Source organism: Cibotium barometz, chromosome 40, assembly GCF_041138505.1.
Source record: "Cibotium barometz isolate CiBa-2024 chromosome 40, ASM4113850v1, whole genome shotgun sequence".
In the NCBI taxonomy this organism is placed as follows: Eukaryota; Viridiplantae; Streptophyta; class Polypodiopsida; order Cyatheales; family Cibotiaceae; genus Cibotium; species Cibotium barometz.
Genome location: NC_141085.1, coordinates 24,050,283 through 24,056,343, shown reverse-complemented (window position 1 = coordinate 24,056,343; position 6,061 = coordinate 24,050,283). Strand labels below are relative to the sequence as shown.

Here is a 6,061-nt window from a genome sequence, read left to right as displayed (position 1 = left end):
CATCTTCAGTTTTAGGTCTCGCATGCCCTTAATAAGCTCATCCATCAACCCTTCTACCTTTGGGATTGCAGAAGCAGCTGGTTTTGGTAGATTCTCAGGGGTAACAGCAGTTATAGGAGTTGCCGAGCTCATCACCATTTTATCCCTTCTTCGCTGCCGCTTTGCTAGCATGGTGACCGCATCCTCGACATCATTCCAATCATTCTTTAGCCCCTGCTCTGTATCCTTATCCTCAAGGAGAATTTCCAATTTTTCTTGGAGATCTTTCCCAGTTGCTTGTAAGAAAAGCTCTGTTTTTTCCCTGTCCAAGGTTGTTCGCTCTATCCTTGACAGCTGGGCATAGCGCTTCTCAAACTCTCTTAGCAACTCTGTGGTAGAAATTCCCATTTTGGGTTTTGTGACCCATTCCAAGAAAGTTCGTTTGGTCACCCGCTCGGAATCCTCCATGAAATATTCGTCCTTTAAAGCAAGCTTGAACTCCTCCCAATTTCTGCCACCATGTGCTGTCTATAATCCTCTTATGCGCTCTCTTATTTCAGGAACACATACCAGCTCAAAGCTTCGAACCATATCCTCCTCAGTCACCCTGTTTAGCTCCATTTCCTTTGTGTAATTGCGTAGGTACTTTGTGATGTCCTTACCATCAAATTGATCCACCTTTTTCACAATTGATTGCAGTGCTTTAGTTGTGGAAATTTGCCCCCTCTCAGCAGCTTGCTCTGCTGTTGCATATACATAGTAAACATCTGAAACATTTGCATAACCCCGGGGTCAAAATGAACCCCCTGTCCCTCAGGATTCTCAGCCATAGCTTTCCTGTGTATTTCACCACACTCTCACCCCAGCAGTTTCACATCGGGTTCACCAAAGCTGTCGTGACGTGGGCGGTGTCGCTGGGAAAGTGCGAGACTTCTAGCTGTGAGAGTAGCTTCCAAATCCCACCAAGGAAACAGAACATATAACTCTTCAAGGGACATAAGACATCTCCATTTTGGATGACATGTACATGTGTCAATTCACTTCAAACATTCCCAATTACAGCTTGATGATTGCACACAAGTCACGATCCAAGAGCTTGATTAACTCAAATCACAGATCACTGTCCCTTTATCCAAGTACCTCATACATAACACATGTAGGCATAGCACAATCTTCAAAAGATTCCCATATACATGTGACCATTCACATCACATATATCAAATGATACCAATTCCATCATTTCAAGGTGTCTCTTTATCTCCTGAAAACCTGCTTTTAGATTCCAACAACTCACAAAGCAAAAGATGACATATGGCATATCTATAACATACTCATGTGATTTTAGAAAACTCCATGTCTAGCATTCCAAAATCCAATCGAGTAGAAAATAAAACCCAAATTCTCGGAATCTCTTTGTATTTTGATGCTTTCTTATTCCAAGATTCTCAAAACCCATAAAAAACTTTTTTCCAAAATCTTCTCATTCTCCAAAACCTTAAAGGGTTCCTAGACTATACGATTTTTTCAAATCGTAAGTAACAACAAAAAAAACACTTATCTGAGAGTTTAAAAAAAACAAATTTAAGGATTTGTTAATTCCATACAGCTGCTTCACTGCCGTTTGCGCCAAGATCCGAATTCATCGTGTATTGTGTGAATTTTTTGAAGATCATCTCCTTTGATAGCACTTCATTCTCTCTTTAATTCTAAACCCTAGATGCCCCATACAGTAGGCGTCATCAAGATTTTTAAATCTCTGGTTATAATCAGCTCTGGTTCTCATTTTTCTACAAAAACCTCCGATATGCGCCGTTTTTTTGGTTTTTCTCTCTTTCCCACAAGAGATTCGGGCACCCTTCACTTTTGCAGCTATAATTTTGAGTTTCCCCTGATTCGAATACACTGCGCCTCCTTTTTTTTAGCTTATTAATCGGATATTCCCAATCCTTTATACCTTTGCCACGCAAGCCGCCACCTTGCGTGTTCGTGTCCAGCTGCTGGAAGGAAGTGACATCTTCACCTCATAGCCATGCATCACAACCAGCATCCCTTGCTCCCCATATGTCATTCCGACGATCATCTCCAACATGCACAGCCTCCTCCTCATGCACCCCCAAGAGCTCACAAGCCGCCGAGAAGATAGCTGGGTTGGGCTTTTTTGCCCCTACTTCGGCTGAGATGGCCATGGCATCGAACCAATCGTCGCAATGTAAGGCGCCCATGAGAGGCCTTAGTCTTGGCTTTCTTGATAGCATCACGGACATCGTAAAGCATCTTAGCCACACTTGGAATTCCCACTGACAATGCCTGATGTATCTTCTTCGCATTATCGATGTAAAGCTCTCTATCCCAATAGCCACCTTGTTGAAACTCCTCAAGGCCAAGCTTTTCAATCCCGACAGCCACAACGCGCACATTGTTTGCCTCCAAAGTGGGGACAATCTTCTGCAGCTCCAAGGCATTAGCTCTGCATAGCTTGCACCAAATCTCTGAAGAATGTGGATAACAGCGGTCTGATTCTCCCAAAAAGAGCCCACTTTCACAAACTTAGCTTCTGAAGAAGCACCCTGCACCTTTTCTAGCTCAATGTCTTTTATAGCATCGGCAATAGTAGTTGAACCCTTTTGCGAAGCCATATCTGTGAGAGAGAGAGAGGGTGTGTGAGATGGAAAAGGCGAGCAGCAAATGCAGCAACTAGTAGAAGTACTAAGTTTGAACTCCTTCCTGACTCGAAATCTTCTGGCATCAAACCTTCTAGTAGCATCAGGGTGTGTGAGATGGAAAAGGCGAGCAGCAAATGCAGCAACTAGTAGAAGTACTAAGTTTGAACTCCTTCCTGACTCGAAATCTTCTGGCATCAAACCTTCTAGTAGCATCAGTTGAAAAAAAAATCCAAAGCATACTGATTATATCGATTCTGAGCAAGCACAGAAATCATGGCATTCCAAGACACGATATCTCAAAAGGGCATTCTTTCAAAGCCAATCCTTACATCATACATACTCTCACATTTCCATACATGTTGAGAAGGGTGTTCCCTACTACAAGGTTTACCATAAGCATAAAACTCCATAATTTACACCACACTTATGTACAGAGGCTTTGAGACTTGGCTCAGTCTTAGCTCGTCTTATTGGACCTCATTTACAATATGAACATATGTACTTAGGCATCATATAATGACTCAAGTCATGGCACTTAATCCCATGCATCTAGATTTGCATTTAATGGCCTCATATGCATGGTTTCACACCATAGACGTGCCATGGCACGACAACGCATAAGCTCTATGCAAGGCTTATGCTATAAGCCTTATGCACTATTGTAAACCCTAAACCCAACACCCAAGGGTGCAATAAACATGAGCTTGCATTAACAAAACTACATAAATAAGAGAGCTTACCTCAACAATGTCAAGCCGAAGGAGGGGACAACAATGCAAGACCTGCAAAACATAACATGAAAAAAAGTGATCAGTAACACATTTATGAGAAAATCTCTATGCATGATCTATATTTGTACATGCATAAAGTCTATGTATGCTCTAATGTGTGAGAGGATCCCACTTCACAATACTTGCTTAACCTCCTTACATTAGCATGCAAAGTCACTTCTCCCTAACCTCTAACATAAGGAGGTCTAGCAAGCATTGCGAGTATGTCTATATACATGTAAACTCTATGAATAGAGATAATACCTTATCCATAAAAAAAGAGAGCATTCAGTCATATATTCTTTATGCATAAGAGAGTATAAACAATCAAAAAGCTTATATTATCTATCCATTCATAGCACTCCACATTAAAAAAAGCATGAAGCCTTATGCATAAGCTCTATTCATAAGGCTTATACATAAACCTTGAATTAATGAATACATAAATAAGAGAGCTTACTTCGACAATGTTGAGCCAAAGGAGGGGACAACAATGCAAGACTTGCAAAACATAACATGAAAAAAGTGATTAGTAACACATTTATGAGAAAAGCTCTATGCATGATCTATATGCATGCATGCATAGAGCCTATGTATGCTCTAATATGTGAGAGGATCCCACTTCACAATACTTGTTTGACCTCCTTACATTAGCATGCAAAGTCACTTCTCACTAAACTCTAACATAAGGAGGTCTAGCAAGCATTGTGATGATTATGTCTATACCCATGTAAACTCTATGAATAGAGAGAATACCTTGTGCATAGAAAAAGACAGAATTTAGTCATATATGCTATATTCATAAGAGAGTATAAACAATAAAAAATCTTATAGTCTCCATCCAGGCATAACACTCCACATTTAAAAATCATGAAGCCTTATGCATAAGCTCTATGCGCATAAGGCTTATACATAAGCCTTGTGCATAAGTCATTATGCATAAAGCCTTATGAAAGCTTATTTCATAAGTCTTATGCATAAATCTTGCATAAAGACTTTATGCATAGAGCTATGCAAGCTTTATGCATAGAGCTTATAGATAATCTCTATGCAAGCTTTATGCATAAGTCTTATGCATAATAAATCTTGCATAAGAGCTTGCATAAGGCTTTATGTATAAGCCTTATGCAATATTTATGCTTATGCTTATGCCTTATGCATAAAGGCTTTATGCATAGAGCTATATGCATAAGGCTTTATGCATAGAGCTGTATGCATAAAGCTTGCATAAAGGCTTATGCATAAGATCTATGCAAGAAGCCTATGAGCTTATGTATAAGCTCTATGCAAGAAGCCTATGCATAAAGCTTATGCATAGATCTCTATGCATAAAGCTTGCATAAAGGCTTACGCATAAGCTCTATACAAGAACCCTATGCACAAGCTCTATGTAAGAAGCCTATGCATAGAACTGATGTATAAGCTCTATGCAAGAAGCCTATGCATAATCTCTATGCAAGAAGCCTATGCATAGAGCTTGCATAAAAGCTTATGCATAAGCTCTATGTAAGAAGCCTAAACATACCCTAACCCCGACACCCAAGGGTGCAATATTACAAAGAAGAAAGCATAAACTTAAGCATGGAAAAAGAGGGCTTACCTCTTTTTTGAGAAGCCGAAGGAGAGGATTGGTTTAGGGATCTACCAAACAAAAAAGTTAACAAAGTAAGTAGCATAATCTTAAGAACTAATGCACATGTAATAGAAAACCCTAAAAGCTCTATGCATGCATTGGGAGATCTATGCATGCATAGAGAGCTCTATGCATGCATTGAGAGTTCTACACTGCATAGAGAGCTATCAACATGCATAGAGAGCCAAAAAAAACCACAAATACTAAAATCCCTAAACCCTAAAGAGCTATAAAAACAAGGGGGCTCTTACCTTAAAAAAGTAGAGTTGTGAGTTATTCACTAGAAAAAACCTACATAGAGAGCTATGTTGAAGCTTTCCATGAAAGCTTAGAAAACAAGAAAGCTTGGGTGAAAGAAAGAAAGGGGAGAGACACTTACCTTGGAGAGGGAGAGAGCTTTGATGGAAGAGGTGAAAGGACTCTTTGGGAGGAAGTACTACGTAGCCATCCTCCTAGAATGTGCAACTAAGAGAGGTAGGTAGAAAGGAATCCCATCGGCGGTGATTAAGGTAGGAGTTTCAGTTTCCAGGTCACTGCCCAACAATGAAATTTCAATGTCATCAAAATTTTGCTGGGCAGTGAAATTTCATTGCTAAGCAAGCAGGAACAGCGAAATTTCGCTACTGCCTATAGCAGCAGCAAAACCCTGGATAGTTTTCCATCCGCGAGTTCTGGATAGCTCAAGTGTTTTTATACTAACACATAATCGTTTTTGGCTTGGCTTCAAATGTCTGACAGTGATCAAGGGCTGGAAGTTGGTTCCGCAGCATGGTTGTGAGAAAAATTTGTTGTATGTGTGATCGATGCAAGGGCCAATATTAACAATAAAGCATGTCCGGACATATGGGATTCATGAGGTATTGGCATGACCAAGTGCAGATGATGACATGGAGGAGAACCATAGAAGTGTTACTACACAACATGCCACACCATTCAATGACATCGAGACGATTGTGAAAGGTGGTGCGGCTTCATAGGGAAATCATGGCTAATAATCATCTTTGTTTGCCAACTAT

General features: G+C 40.2%; 1 pseudogene; it reads right to left on the bottom strand.

The window, feature by feature from the left end:
- Window positions 1-2,100: 2,100 nt before the first annotated feature.
- LOC147615335 (uncharacterized) lies at window positions 2,101-2,615 on the bottom strand (annotated as a pseudogene).
- Between the last annotated feature and the right edge of the window lie 3,446 nt (window positions 2,616-6,061).